At 37.8% G+C, this 17,233-nt stretch overlaps 1 protein-coding gene across 2 annotated transcripts in view; it reads right to left on the reverse strand.

Annotated features, from left to right (window-relative positions):
• Positions 1-17,233, reverse strand: part of PRKG1 (protein kinase cGMP-dependent 1) — a 1,179,082-nt gene that overhangs the window by 342,241 nt on the left and 819,608 nt on the right. The gene's annotated exons all lie outside the window — the stretch shown is intronic.

Consider the following 17,233-nt stretch of genomic DNA (forward strand, 5'->3'; position numbering starts at 1 on the left):
ATGAATGGGCATGTGATAAGATGCCAAGAACAAAAAACAATGCAGAGGTATTTACAACGCAATACAAAGCTCAGTTACAAATATGTATCCTGGTATTCACCTCTCTTAATGGAGGAAGAAATTATAGCGAAAAAGAAAAAGTGCCATGCTGATATAAGGAGACAAATCAACAAACAAAAACTTATAATACTGTGAATGAAAGACTTTGAAAACAAGTGCCTATGTACAACCCACAAGATAAAATCAGTTATTTGGTAGGATTGCCATGAATCTACACACGTTTTTTTAATTGATTAATTTTTTTTCACTGCATCATACAAGAGTATATTTAGTGTTGTAAGAAACTGCCTGTCTCCACAGTGCTGTATCTAATTTATGTATATTTTGATATTTTTTAATGACTTAGTAAATAAGTATTTTAAAATATACTCATTTTTAACTCTTAATACAGTCAACATCAATAAAAAAAAAACCCACATGAGATTTGGAAAGAGCAGAATTAACAGAGGTGGTGAGAAGTGGTTGAGTTCTGCTATATTTTGGGAGTAGAAGCGGCATTTCCCGGAAGACTAAATGTGGGATGAGAGAGAAAGAGGGGAGACAAGCATGACTCTTTATAGTTGGACAGAATCTATAAAAACATTTCAAGTGTTTTTTATATTGAGAGCAAGTTTTTTTTAAACCTATGTAGTAGCAAAGGGTTTGATTTTACCAGAAGGTCTTAGTTTTTAAATATAGCCAGAGAGCATCAGATGTAGCCCCATATTTATAAGATATCTCTTGAACAAACGTAAGTCTGGAAATAGCTCAGCAATGTCCTCAACCTACAGCAGAACATACAGAGTTATATTAATTACCTTTGGGTAGCATTTGGAAAACAGTTGCCTTTTTATTCTGTCATGAGAAATCAGCCTTGTACCCAGTTTAATGCCAAAAATATTGACACGTATTGTTCATTTAAGGCTTCCTACAGTTCATGCCAATTGAATAAAAGCAGAAATATCTGGCTTACCAAAGAAATCAATTTCTATTGATGAAGAATTAAAGTAAGGGTCCTTCATAATCTTACAACTATCTAATCTTTCCCCTTAGTGAGCTCAGCAAAAGGTTTTCTGCCTTCAACATACTTTTATCCCTTAATTGAATCGTTTGGCACTGATCTTTGTTCATTCTGTTATGCAAGTCTTAAAACTGGTCTTCTTTCCCCACCCCCTTCCTTGTGTCCCACCCCAATATACTTTACACGTCACTGTCAGATTCATTTTCTATCAGCAACATTTAGCCCTTATCACAATGGCTCCAACCCTTAAATAGCTGCCTATTATCTTTCACCAGATTCTAAGAATTAGAAGAATCGTTTCTCTTGCGTGTGAAAATACTTCAGGTAAAACAAATCATTATGGAGGCATGAGGTATAATTTTCCTATCTATGTGATAAAATATAAACTCCTTATCCAGGAAGACTTTATAGTGATTAAGCACATGAACTTTAGAATGAAAGGGAACAGGTTGAATTAGGCTCTGCTACTAATTATCAGCTGTGCTTTTGGCAAGTAAGCTAACTTCACTAGGTCTCAGCCTCCTTAGCTTTCAAAAGGGGACGATACCACCTGCCACATAGGGTTTTGGCAGAAATAAGCTAAACAGTAGACATGAAAGAAGGTGCCTGGCACGTAGGAAACATTCAATAAACATCTGCAGCCACCACAATAATACGTATTTTTTCTTGTTCTAAATGTCATTATTAATCCCCTTTAATAATTAAAACAAACTTTCTAACGCATCAGAAATGAATCTTAGTGAAGACTCAAGAGTGACAGAAATATCCATTTCTTCATTTTTTTTTAAAGGAAATTATATTTGATTTGGAGTATCAGCCCTTATTTTTCAGTGAGATATTTAATCACGTTCATTGTTTAGCTCTTCCTCAAGGTCATACCTAAACCCAGGGGTCATATCATGCCTAGAAGGTGGGGAATAAAGTCTCTAACCTCTCTGCTATTAAGGTCACAAAGAACCCTTGAAGTCCAATGTCTCTCTGGTTTTTTGCCCACAGAGGAGGAAGGGAGCCTTTGGTCAAGCTGGGAACTCTGGCGCTTCCCCTCAGCCTCCTTAGGCACGTCCATGCTGAGAAACCCACTCTTGGAAAAATATATCCAAGATCCTCCTCTTTCTCTTTTGACTCCAGAAATTCTTTGTAATCTCTTTGTATGAAGTTAGGCTTTAAAAATAGATAGGAAGTATCTTATCTTCTGGAAGATTCTAGGACTGAGCAAAAAATCAAATCAAAAATGCAAAGAGTGGTGGCACAGTGGTTAAGAATCCACCTGCCAATGCAGGGGACATGGGTTTGACCCCTGGTCCGGGAAGATCCTGCGGAGCAACTAAGCCCATGTGCCACAACTACTGAGCCTGTGCTCTAGAGCCTGTGAGCCACAACTACTGAGCCCATGTGCCACAACTACTGAAGCCTGTGTGCCTAGAGCCCGTGCTCCACAACAAGAGAAGCTACTGCAACGAGAAGCCCATGCACTGCAACGAGGAGTAGCCCCAGCTCACCGCAACTAGAGAAAGCCCGCATGCAGTGACGAAGACCCACCGCAGCCAAAAAATAAATAACAAAAAATGCAAAGTCTATGAACCTGCCTGGAAAAGGGATAATATAGGTGGAAATATTTCAATAATTTATACTTGAATAAACTGTCCTCCAAATCCCTTTATTTGCAGGTCCCTGATTCCCTGTGCAAGCACCATCCACTACAACCACCCTTTCCCCACACACATTGGTTTTGATTGGTTTTGATTTGTTAGTCTTTGAATCCCCACATGTTTATGTAAACTTCTTTAAGATTCAGCTCAGGGACAACCTCTTCTGGGAAATGGTCCCTGGCAACTTTCTTTCTCTAAGTAGGTATTTTGCTCAAATAGCACCTACACTTGTACTGTAACCATGTGTTAACATATTTGCCTCCTCCCAACAATGTATAAATTCTTTGAAAGCCCTACAGCTTAGTAACTAATAGCATGGATTTTAGAATCAGAGGAAGGAAAAAAAAAAGATGATTTTGAATCCCAGTGCCTCTACTTCCTAGCTATGTAACTATGGGCAAGTTCTTGAAAGCCAAGAAGTTCATCTTCCTTAGTCAGGAAATGAAAACAAAACCTAGCTCCTGGAGCAAAGTATTAATAAGTATGAAGCACTTAGCAAAGAAGCTCTGCCATGGAGTAAACACTCAAAGGGACATATAATTTAGCTTGTAGGATACTACACAACATAGAGTGTGTCATGTAGTAGGTACTCAAAAGCATGCAAACTGAAGGAATATATGTAATAAAGCCAAACACAATAAGGCAATAGTGGTTTTGATCCAAGGTCACTATGTGGAGATGTGCAGTTTGCACCCTGTACGAGGCACCTGCATGGGGGATGGGTGAAACTCAGCCCCAACCACTCTCTGCATGCCTCTCAGCCTGCCCTGGCAGGGGCTGCATCAACCCATACGGAGGGCCACTTCTTATATTTAAAAAAATGTGCCTTTATTAAGCAACCCTAGTCTTTGCAAGGGATCTTCTGCTTGATATTTTTCAGGAAACCACAGGAATATTTCCTTGAGGCAATTTACTCAAGAAGAATTCAGAAAAGAAAGTTATTTATTGACTGAGTCTACTTTAAAAAGTATTAGAGTAGCTTTTTCAAAGAACCCACTGAAGAGCCACTTTCAAAATCAGACCTAAGGTTACTCTGGTGCTCCTGTCAAAATGACCTTGAGGTGAGGCGCTAATAACATACTTTATGAAATTACCTCTGAAATGCTTATTCTAACACTGGCTAGTTCAGAAGATCATACTGTACCTGACCTTTGCTCTGTAAATCTTACAAGAGCCTGTGCCTGAGCAAATATAAAATTGGATGGGTTTTTATAGAGTTAAGCAAATCATACATGATTGTTAAAACTAAAAAAAAACAAAGGAGATTATGACAAACTATGCCATTTTAAATATGTAATGCCGCACTAATGATAATCAGCCTAAAAGGTTCTGCCCAGATTTCCTACCCAAGCTTTTGAACCTTGGGACGAGTGATGCCCTGGCCCCATAGGCTAAGCCTCTCTACAGCAGTGTTTGTCCACGGGCCTCCACTGGCACCTGGGCACCTTCACTGTGCAGGGATGTCCTATGTACTACATCTCCCATTCCTACCGGTAGTAGTCCTGTCATTGTGATAAGCAGACATCCTCCAGGACTGATACTGCCCCAAGATTAGAACCATCACTCTATAATATCATTATTTTCCCAATTCACCAAGTGAGTTCACTAACTGTTCTGCCTGAAATCTCAAAACCCCTGGTGACTGAGTACTTACTCAAGCTTCCATTTCCCTGTGGCTTCATGGATGTCTGTTGCCCAGTAACTTGAACACAGAAGGACCATCTGTTTAAAGTGATTCTGGAACCTAGCTGTCTACAAGTAGACAAATGGGACCTAGGACTCTTCATTCTTTGTTTATGGCAGTTTCCAAAGTCACATTACTCAAAGCACTGTTTATCAAATATATTAATAGGCATTCCACACCAAAAGGAGGGTTCCGTGGACAAATAAGGAAATTTGGGGTTATTGAAAATTAAGATTTTTTTTCTTTACTACAGGATTTATCAGCACCTTCATCTTGAAAAAAGTTGAGAAGCTAACCACAGAGAGACAAGAAATAGTATTTTGCAAACTTATTCAATAGTATTTTGCAAACTTATTAGACAAGAAAGAGTATTTTGCAAACTTATTCAGGATTATCTATTAACTTGATGAGGAACTAGAGTTCCATGCTGCATCCTTTAGAATCATTGACTCATATTAAGATGACAAAATTCACAATAGTCCTTACGTTTAACATGCAGGAAAAGTTAGCATGGCCTGTGAGTGAATTGCTCCATATTTTTAGGATGGAATTCAGCCATAATCTTCTTTGAAAAGCCTTGATTGATAATCTCTACTGTCTCCCTACTCTCCTTGCCAGCAAACTGTAGACTCTGCACAGACACATACCAAAGTCAGAGACTAGATGCCTTTTGAATGTGCTCCTGAGGTCCTTTGTGTCTATGTCTGTCGGACCTATTACGGTATTGTGATTGTCAGTTTATCTGCCTCACTCTAGATCAGCAAACTAAAACCTACTGGCTCACCATCTTTGTCTGTAAATCAAATTTTCATGGAAGAAAGTCACGCTCACTGGTTTACAGATTGTCTATGGCTGCTTTCAAGATATAACTGAAGAGTTGAGTAGCTGCAATAGAGACTGTATGGCCTGCAAGCTAAAATATTGACTATTTGGCTCTTTAAGGGCAAGTTTGCTATCCCTGTCTATTAGCATCCTGAGGTCAGGTACAGAGTCAACTCCTTCAGCTTAATACCTGACAAGTGACAGATGCTTAAAGTTTGTTGAATGAAAGCCTTTACCTTTCAAAATCAGTCCAAAAATATCTGACCTTGAGATAACAGTTCCAATCAAATGTGAGGAATGGAATATTCAATTCAGGTCACATAGTCAAAGATCTTATTCAATATTCAAAAATATTTTTCTATGTTGACTTGGAAATATAGATTCAAAGAAAGTTAATTCAATAAATAAAAACCTTCATATAGAAGTATACAATCGAAAGATAGAACAGGGCTTTCCTGGTGGCGCAGTGGTTGAGAGTCCGCCTGCCGATGCAGAGGACACGGGTTCATGCCCCGGTCTGGGAAGATCCCACATGCCACGGAGCGGCTGCGCCCGTGGGCCATGGCCGCTGAGCCTGTGCGCGTCCGGAGCCTGTGCTCCGCAACGGGAGAGGCTGCAACAGTGAGAGGCCCGCGTACCGCAAGAAAAAAAAAAAAATTTTTTTTTAATTAAAAAAAAAATAAAGGTAGAACAGAGTTTGAGGGTCACTCTGTAGAGCATATATTAATATATTAATTCTTGATATGAATTCTTGTCCTCCAATATCATTTTGAATCCTTCAAACAAGAAGCATCTACATTTTCCCTTGGGAAATACTTTTGAACACAACTGTTCGATAAGTACCTTTTCCTGGAATTCAAGCAAAATTGTTTTCTGTTTTTATTTCATCCTATTACTCCTAAATCTGTTCTTTACCAAGAGATTTTCTTCTTTGATTTTAGAGTAAAATTTTAGAAAGCATAAGAATGTGGAAAATAAATTTTCAGAAAACTTTAGCAATTTAGTGGAACCCTTGATAAACAGGTTTGCTATTAAGGCTCAAGAGAGTCAATGAAAGAATCAAATCCCTGACATTTAAGAGGTTTGCTTTAGTTACAGAGTTTACCTAGAATTAGATGGTAGAACTGGGATTAATGATATAACCTATGTTAAATCCCCCTTAGGTAAGATTTAGCACAGAAAATGCACACAGTAACTACTTATTGTTAGTAATTATCACTCATATTTTAAGTGACTTCATATATATCATAGTTAAGAGTGGAGTTTGCAACCAGTGGCCCCATGATTTGAAGAAATGCTCTGCCAACAGGTGCTCTGCCTTACCCAGGGTTTTGGACATCCAGGTCTAGCAATGTCTCAGCGACTAGTTTAGATACACTCAATTGTAAGTCACGCATCACACAAAGGAATCAAACACAGGAAACAGTAATATGAATTTCCCATGATCATACTACATTGTACAAAAGAGAGCAAAATGTCCGGCAATGGTGATATGTAAGAAAAAGGGGGACTTATTAAACAACAATGCTTTACTTTTGCAAATTAAACTCAAGTAGAGATTCTAAAACCTGTGAAACCTCTAGCCAACACACTGAGAAATGGATACCTTAATAAAAATAGTAATTGTAATAGTGATAATAGTTCTACGTATCAAGCATTTGGATGTCAAGTGCTTTTCTTAGTTACTTTAACAGTAATAACCATCACTAACATCTATTAAGCACTTACTATGATCTAGGCATTCTGTTCACTGCTTTATAAGCATTATTGAATTTAATTCATAGAACTCACCTTCTATCAAAAAGGATTTAATACAATTTATACAGTGATATATGCTTCTTTGGTTATCATTCCTATTAATTTTCAGCCAACCTTAATAACACAGCTTAGTCTTAAACTGATGCACATTTCCTCAATTTATCATATGGCTAATTGAACAAATACCATGTAGGAGGTTTTTGCAGTTAGGCAAAGGACTGTATAATCTGACAAATTAATTTATCCTAGAATATCTATAAGCAATGATGGATTAGTATATTATCTTTTCAGCTTCACATTTTGATTTCTGAGGACAAATGTCGTAATCCACAGGACGGACTTTGGATAGAAAATATAGGAATTAGGATAGACTAATATGAAAGATGAGAATAGACGTTGGGTGGAGGGCCCTATGAACCTCTGTCTGGACTGGAAGATACACAACACAGCATTGAGCACATAAAGAAAAGCAATTATTGGGGGAAAAAAAATCAGATCACTCTCACTTTATAATGGCAATTAAAGTGCCATTATATTTTATCATCTTTAAGCATTTAATAAATTTAGTTCAGCCTTCACATCTTTTTGTGATCACTGAAGTTTAGGTTTGTTTTTTTAACTACAATCATAAATGTGAGTGGCCCATAAGACAGTGTTAAATGTTCATTCAAGCTTAATGGTATTTTGTTTTGTTTTTTTTAAGATATGGCCATATACCTTTAATAGTCACAATTTTTATATTGATTTAATTTAAGTTAATTAATTCACAATTGTTATATTGATTTAAATCCCAGCCACGTTGCTTAGTAACTATGTGACTATGAATAAGTTAAACTGAGTCTGTTTTCACGTCAATGAAATGGAGATAACAGAATTTTATGTGAACGAAGTTACTTCCTTATTCAATAATTGTTATGTTCTTTCATTATCCATATTATGCACATGAGAAGACAGAACCTTTAAGACCTCTCCCAAATAACATTACCTCTCTGGGTCTAAGTGGCAGAACTTGTACTCAATCCCAGCTCAAACAACCAGTACTGGGGGGTTCATCTGCCAAAATCTTAGATTGCTTAACTAGCAGACCTTAGAAAGTTAACTGTAAGCTTGACAATATCACCCTCTGTATTACGTGTTTCTCCTGCTCTAGGGTGAGGCCACTATGGAGGAAGCTAGCGGCTTTCAAAAAGTGAAGCTGTTTCTATCATCTATGCAAGTCCCAGTGATTTGAGATGTAAGGCTACAAATGACAAAGATTGTGAAAGCCTGGACAGAAGGGGCAGAAATGCTTTGGGTTGACATGTCAGAATACAGCTTGCTGGAAGACGAGACATTTTACTTTTTCTTATGTGGAATTTGTATTACCGGTACTTTAGACTAATCTAACCTTGTTGTCAGCAGTTGTCAGTAAGCTCTTTGATTGCTGATGACCCAACTAAGCAGTGCTTTGGCAAAATGCATACTATTATTGGCTTTGGCAAAATGCATACTATTATTGGCTAACTCTCCTCCAACTTCAGACTGTGATCTGAACCTCAAGTCCTGTCTCCAATGACTAAAGTCTAATCCAAAGTGAGTATGTTGACATGACACCCCAAGCTATCTCACATAAAAATGTATTGGAAATTTATTGGCCCTAAAAAATCTGCTTTAAGAAAAAATCTTAGGGAAAATAAAATGCACATGTATAAATTCTAAAAATCCTATTTGTGATTCCTAAATGGGTTAGATTAGCGCCAAAAGTTAATGTTTTAAAAAAGACTATGGCTTATGATGGCAATCTTCACATATGTTCAATACTTACAAATATCTTGTCAAAGAGTAAATATTTGGTTCTGTCTCCCTTTGTGAAGAACTGTGGCTTTAAAATACATATTAGGAAGTCTTATTCTGGGAACTAACTATGCATGTGATGACACAGCCTTTAAGGTACTACGCAAGGTTTTGAGAAATCAGAAGAAAAAACAAAAGATGCATTTCACACCTTCCAGTTTAGAGAGGTTATAGAGATGGATAAATAACAGATAATTTAAAATGTGATTAAGTCTTATGAAAGAAGTAATCATGTGGTTTGGGAACAAGAAAAAAAATGAACCCAAACAGATTCAGGTTAAGAGAAGATGCCGGGAAAGGAACTGTAAATATCTAGGATAAAGAAGATAATAGCTAAGCTTTAAAATACTAGAATATGAGCATTCCAGGAACTGGGAGTAGTGTATATAAAGGCAGAGGGGTGTCAAACAGCACTTTAAGTGTGGGAACTACAAGTGATCTGATATGGCTGGACTATAGGATTTGACAGGAAAGAAGTAAAAGGAGACCTGAGGAGGTGAGGAAGGGTCTGGTCCCGAACGGCCATGAGAGTAACTGGATTGGAGCCAGAAAAATTCAGAATGGAAAACATATCCTATAAATCTATGAAACTTGCTTGCAAAATGTTTCCAGAGAATTTATTAAAAAGCAAGTCCATTGTATTTTGCAGTAACCTCCTGCAATGTACAGAGATTACTTGTATTTACAAGAAAATACATTGTAAGGCAATTTCACCTTGTGCTGCTAAAACAATCTGCCTTTAAATAGCTGGGTAGCCAAGTCACCATCCCATTGGCTTCACTTTTCTCATTAGTAATAACAAAAATAACAACTATCTTATGAGTTGCTATGTTCCTGGCACTGTTCTTTGCTCTTCACATTTCTAAGTACTCTACATAGATTAACATCACAATTATGAAAATTAAATTATTTATTACATGTAGAGCAACTATTATTATGTCCATTTTGCAAATAAGAAGAGCAAGTCATGGAGAATAAAAGAAACTTGGCCAAGATGCATAGCTTGTCAGTAATGAAGCTGAACGAGAGAGCTGAGCAAGATACACCCCCGGAGGACTACTCCTCATAGCACTGGGAATAGTGTCAGACACACCGTAGACACTCAAATCTTAAATTAATGAACGAATCAGTATCTCTGTGGTGAATTAAAGATAGGTCCAAATTATTTGCCACTTCTCCCGTGAAGAGGTGGAGGCTAATTCCCCTCCTCTTGTATCTGGGTTAACCTGGTAACCTGCTTTGAACCAAAGGAATGGGTTCAAAATGCCATTTCTGGGCCTAAGCCTTAAAAAGGTGTGTAGTTTCCAGCTGTGGCTTTTGAAAGCCAGCAACCAAGCTATAAAGAAGCTCGGCCTAGACGACTGCATGATGACAGGCAATTTGGAGAGACTGTGGAGGACATGACACCATCTTGGATGTCCTAGCTGTAGCCTGACCTCAGCTACACCACATGGAGCCCAGGATGGGTTCACTGAGTCTAGTCAACCCAGAGAATCATGAGAAACAATATATCACTGTTTTAAGCCACTACATTTTGGGGTGGTTTAGGGCGTAGAAACAGTCTCTGTGGCAGTATATATTCTTACCTCCTCTAAAAACAAACTTTTGTCATAATTAATCTATGACTCAGTCAAACAAAACTCTCACTGCCATAGGTAGTAAATGATATTTATAAGTGCAAAAGCTACCTTCTTTTTTCAAAAACAAAAGAACACTTGAGTTTCAGGAGATTAATTTTCAAAGAAAACCTCTTTCTGTTTTACAATGGCTTTTCTTCTAAGAAGTCTCTCAAAAATTGAAGGACACAATTCTTTCCCTCTATTTCCTCACAGTCTTACAGCATTCTATCACCTGGAAGGTCAAATGGTCTAATAACAGGAAAACTACAAAGTTGGAGATGGCCATAATCACACATGAAAACATATATCAACACAACCGGTTCTTTTCAAAGTACATTCATTATCTCAACCAATTCCATTTTGACACACAGACCTGCCAGTGTGAACATACTGCCGATTTTCTTTCAGAGAAAACACCTGTGTCCTTTAAAGCAACTCAGAAATAAGTAAAAATGCTAATCCATCGAGTGGCTATTTGGATAACATGATAGTTTGATAGCATAGATGTAGTCCCAACAACTTATTTCCTTTCACAAGGAAAAATGTCTTTCTTAAACCATAGGTAAGTCATGACTACCTCGATACTGCAGTGAAGTCACATAAGGTTGGCATATAAAATTTGTATGAATTCACAGAAAGTATTACATGTTAAGGACACCAGCTCAAGCCTAAATTGTGTTTTAGATACCAGTACTCATACATGCACACCCATGTCTGGAAGATTGGTAGGACAGCTCTCAGAAGTCTACTGGCATGAGGGACTGATGACCCTCCTGCTGGGAGAAAATGCATCTTAAGCAAAGAAGAAGTCAGAAAAGCTCAAACCAGTATCAAAGCCTTGGGCAACAGAGGTTGGTCAACACAAATCTCTGAGTATTGCATGGTATCAGCCATTTTTGTCCTAAGGAGGGAGGACCTAGGGACATAAACTCCCTCCTCTGTGTGACTTACACCTTTCCACTAAAAATCTTATAAGCTATCAGGATGTGAGGCAGAATAGGAGGCAGCATCTCTAATAGAATTAAACACAAGGAAAGAGGGGGAAACCTCCTATTTCAGCAGCAAACACACAATGAGGTTTCAGATGCACGGAAATTTTGGAAGGTAATCTCACTAAAAATGTGGGAATAGGAGAGAAGGGAAGTAGTGAACACCAGGTGGTAGTAGGAAGATGTATTAACAATACCACATGGGACATGTCTCTGAGATTTCCAGAAATAAGTAGGCAACTGGCAAGGGTAGCTGGTTGGAGAGAGAGCCTCTAATGTCACTGATAATGTGCCTCCGTCTGGCTAGTGGAACTTTGGGAATCTCAGCGTATAACAATAATGGTAGATGGGGTTAGCAAGTTGAAGCTAATCAACTCCTTTGTTCATAAATTATTAATTAATTAATTTTCTGAAACATATTAGGAAGCAGATCAACAATGATATTTTCCAAAGGCAGAAACTGTTGTGCTTTAAACGTGCGTATGATGTCTTTAATTATTACAATCCGAACACTTTTTACTCATCCTCATAGAACTTATGATTGAAAAGGTGAAGAAACTATGATGGAGAGCCAGTAAAATGTCACAAAGCAGCACAGTGGTCAAAAACACAGACTGAAAACAACAACAACAACAACAACAAAAAACACAGACTGGCTCCAGTTAGACCTCAGTAAATGCCTGGCTCTGTCACTTAATAGCTTTGTGACCCACCTGACTTAAGGAGGAGATGATAATATTGCTTATTTTATTACACTGCTGTGAGGATCATGGGAAATAAGGTACTTCAAGCATGCTGGGTATGCAATGAATAATAAAAATCTCAAGTCCAAAATGCTTAAAATATTCTATGTGGTACACTGTCTTCAAAGATGCTTCATAACTTATATTCCCCCTCTCTTTACAGGCTTGTCACAACTCCTAAGAAGAGATGAAGTTTATTTCCCCACGAACCAGAGATATGAATTGCCTTGACCAACAGAATGGCTGTGCCAGTTCTGGGACTAGGTCATAAGAGGTCTGGCAACTTTAGTGCCCACCCTCTTGGAATCCAGCCAACCTTTAAGCTCTGGCTAAGATTGGTGAATTATGAGAGACCATGCACAGAGTTAGTTCCCAGCTATTGCAGCCACACTGAGGAAACCACAGACAGGAGTGGAACCCCAGTTGAGCTCACAGGTAAATGCAGCTAAGTGAGCCAGCTGACATGTAGAGCAGAAGAACCACCCAGCTGAGCCCAGCCAACACGCACAACCATGAGAAATGATCAATTGTTTTACGCACCTAAGATTTGGGGTGGTTTGTTGTGCTGCAATAGATTAGTCAAACAATCTACAAGGTATGATCTGCTCCTGCTAGGGTCACCCATATTAACTCTTAGCCCTCTCACCTCGTTCACACTTCACCAGCCATTCTGACCTTTTGACTTCTCAGATATACTATGGGGCACAGGGTCTTCACACATGCTTCCTCCTCTGCCTGGAACATGTTCCCAGCAAGCCCCTCCATCACTCATGCCCACACACTGCCTCTTTTTTCTCTAAATAACTCCTACTTACCCTTGTGGTCTCAGAGACCTAGATGAGTCTTATTAGTCTTATTAGTCCCTAGAGTAATTCAGCTGCTTATCATTTACTCTTATAAAAGCCTTTAATTTCTTTAGAGTTTATCATAATTATAATTATTTGTGTAATTATTTAATGTCTACCTTCCTTCTACTCTATAAGTTCACTGAAACCACTATGCTCAATGTTTTTTATCTAGTAGACGCTTAGTATTAAATGCTTGAGTAAATGAACCAAAAGGTTGGTTACAGTTGAGCCAAAAGTAAAAGCTGTGTCTCCTGACTCATAGATTCCTGGTCTTATCTTCGTAAGTTACCACTCTTATTCCCTTTTGTGCAAAATTGGTATGAGGCTTTATTCTTTTGCATTTTAAATTCAGGATATGGGTTGATATCATTTTTAGAGAAGGAGATTTCTACAGAATTAACACATATCAAAAAATACAGAACTTTATATGTCACCAACTTATCCTTCTCTGAAATCCCCAGATTATTGTATAATTCTTATTTAAAAACTTTATTTCCCATTTCCCCATAGAAAACCAGAAAGGGAGCAGCACTTAAATGGAAAAATGGGAACCGGGCAATTGCAGTAGAGAAAACCACTGCTCAGTGGAAAGTTCTCAGGAGGTAGGACAGAGCAGATCCAGGAGACTCGATCCCAGCTACTAGGGCTCATTTTCCCCAGATCTTGCTGACAAAACATTATCAAACTTGGGGATGGTTAAGCTCTGCTTCCATCAGTTAATATACATTTCAACTAAGTCTCATTACTTAATCTTTCTGCAGCTCATCTCCAGTTATAAAAAGTGGACTAGTAACTCTCTATTTCCTAAGAATTATAAGGATTAAAGTGTTTTATAAAATATGAATCATAATTTACATGTATGGTATCACACAAAATATTTTTCTAAAATATCAAAAGCAATATAGTTTTTGTTTTTGTTGTACAAAAGAGGTATGTCTTTCTGATGTAAAAGGTCAAGACTGAAAAAAATACTTCCAGAAGCAAATTTCCCATGTGTGTGCAGCCTGGTTGTGTGCAATTATAGGATTGTCACTTATCTTTTAGTCCCTGTAAATGATGCTCACTGGAATTGCACAGGGCACAGCCTGGGAGTTCTTATGCTGTGGCAACAATTCCATTGCTCACCCTGGTGCCCCCAGTAGGGTTTGGGTAGCACAGTTTTGAAATTCCTCCCATTCAGTAACCTGCATCAAATTTCAGAACCCAGGTGCTCACTTTAGGCGTGAACTCCACTGTTTCCCAGGAGGGACTGCAGCTGCCTTCCCTAAGTTCCGGGACCTACTTTCAAGCCAGCATAAGGAGAGATAAGCACTAGATGGCCACAGCAGAAGACCAGTGTCTAGTCTATATACAGGACGCTGTTTCCTATAGAGGGAGGTACACTTAAAGTCATAGCTCCAACAGCTCAGTTGGGTTTGTCATGCTGAGAGAGATCTGGACTCATGGAAATCAAGTAAAAAAAGAGACCCCAGAGGAAATGATTCGTGGTAGTTTTCCTGTCTGCAAACAATTCCTTCCTCTCTGCCTCAGGCTCTCAGAACACTTTATACCTCTTCTAGAACTTCTCATATATGGACATGAATCATACTTATGTCTACGCCTGTTTCCCAAGAGACAGTAAGGTACTTGAGGCCAGTGACTTATCTTATTCATCTCAGGGTGACTCAGATGTAACTGGGCCTCCTGAGTCAGCCCTGCACTGATCCTGCCCAATCTTGAAACCAGTCTCATACACAGCGAAGCACAAACAAAAGAAGACTACAAAAGAATAAAAAGTTTAAAAATATGTCCTAGTCTAGGTTTCTATTATTTTTTAAAAGCCCAGATAATGTCATAAAAGCCCACATAAAGATGACTACAGGCAAAAGCAAAGTTTTATTTACAAACAGATGTTGACGCTGGTTTCATTCTAGCTCCTGCCTATTCTGTTTTGATATCAATTGAAGTATTTAGGGGGTGACAAAAACAACAAAAGCCATGGGCCCTGGATGTGTTGAACAGTTAGAGAAAGGCCGGTAATGCTACTTCCACGTGGGCAAGCCTGTGATAATGGGATTAGACATCCCAATTCCGTTTGCAGAGCATTGTTTCTTACGTAAGTGACTCAAGCACTTCGTTTTGTCACTACATTGAAGTCAATGTGTATGTCTGTTGTTTCTACATGTTGCTTTCTCTTTGGCAAAAATCCATTATGAAAGACAGCCACTCATACTGAAGTTTATTTTGAATTCACCATGTAGACAGCTCTAGACAGTTAGTATGGGGAGAAAGGAAAATGACCTGTGACAAGAATAAAGCCTTCAGTAGAAACTGTGGATATTTCCTTTCTGATGATGCTCTGGGGAGTAACCAAATTAGATGGGTAGTGTTAAAGGAGGACCTCAAGAATTAGACAGCTTTAAAAATAAATGACAGTGTTCAATGATACAGGATAAAGTCTTTCTTTTTTGATCCCCAAGAAAAATAATTTAGAGTAGTTTTATGAGAGATATTGAGTATAGACAGTTAATTAACTCTGAATATTTTCACTTGCACACTTCCTAGGCCTGTTATCCATTTGGTGTAGATTTTCCAATTACCTAATAAGCCTTTCTTACTGATGCATCAAAGCAACTACTCACTGTGCAGCACAGCATATGGAGCCAATCAGAATGGTTCCGAAATCTAATTTGCTAACACATAACTTACTGGTAAGTAGTGATGGATATATATGTTCTGAATGTAGTCCATGTAATGGTATTAAGAGGTGGGGCCTTTGGGAGGTGATTAGGTCATGAAAGTGGAGCTCTCATGAATGGGATTATTGCTTTATAAAAGAAGCCCTAAGAAGCTCCCTCACCCCTTCTACCACATGAGGATACAACGAGAAGACTGTGACCTGGAAGACAGCCCTCAGATGACCATGCTGGCAGCCTGATCTCAGACTTCCAGCTCCCTGAACTGTAAGGAATAAAATTCTCTTGTTTTAAGCCACTAGTCTGTGGTATTTCGTTACAGCAGCCCAAAAGGACTAAGACTAAATATATATTTATGCCCTTTAAACTATTTATATGCAAGCCAAGACGTGGAAACAGCCTAAATGCCCATCAACAGATGAATGGATAAAGAAAATGTGGTACATATATACAATGGAATATTACTCAGCCATAAAAAGAATGAAATAATGTCATTTGTAGCAAGATGGATGGACCTAGAGATTATACTAAGTGAAGTAAGTCAAAGACAAATATCATATGATATTGCTTATATGTGGAATCTAAAAAACTGATAACAAATGAATTTATTTACAAAACAAAAATGGATATACAGACATAGAAAACAATTTTATGATTATCAAAAGAGAAAGGGGGGATAAATTAGGAGTTTGGGATTAGCAGACACAAACTACTATATATAAAATAAACAACAGGGTCCTACTGTGTAGCATAGGGAATTATATTCAATATCTTGTAATAAACTATAATGGAAAATAATCTGAAAAAGCATACATGTATAACTTAATCACTTTGCTGTACACCAGAAACTAACACAACATTGTAAATCAACTATATTTCAATAAATTTTTTTAATATTTATATGCAGACATATTTTTAAAAGCATACTTTTTGCTACAGTGTTTAATTTTCTTTAATATTCCTGTACTGCTTAAATATGTATAACATGTACAGTCAGCCCTTGGTATCCACAGGTTCCATATCCAAGGATTCAACTAACGACAGATAAAATATTCGGAAAAATGTTTTTTTCAGAAATTTCCAAAAAACAAAGCTTGAATTTGCCATGTACCAGCAACTACTTATATAGCATTTACATTGTATTTACAACTATTTAATAGCATTTACCTTACATTAGGTATTATAAGTAATCTAGAGATGATTTAAAGTACACAAGAGGAGGGTATATGCAAATACTAAGCCATTTTATGTAAGGGAGTTGAGCATCCAAGGATTTTGGTATCTGAGGGAGGTCCTGGAACTAATCCCCTGCAGAAACCAAGGGACGACTGTGCTTTGACGCGTGCAAAAAAACCCAAATAACAGAAACCTTAAATAAAGAACTGAATTATGTTAACTCAGTTATATATTTTACTGAGAAGGAAAAAATACAAGTTCTCTAGGACAATTTATCAATACAAAAAAAAAAAAAACAGTGACTTTATTTCCGAAGTGTTAACTGGTGTCTCAACCACTGAAAAGGCAGCACCCTTCTGAACATTCATCCTATCATT

Source organism: Monodon monoceros, unplaced genomic scaffold (genome assembly GCF_005190385.1).
Source record: "Monodon monoceros isolate NGI ecotype Baffin Bay Population unplaced genomic scaffold, NGI_Narwhal_1 Super_Scaffold_4, whole genome shotgun sequence".
In the NCBI taxonomy this organism is placed as follows: domain Eukaryota; kingdom Metazoa; phylum Chordata; class Mammalia; order Artiodactyla; family Monodontidae; genus Monodon; species Monodon monoceros.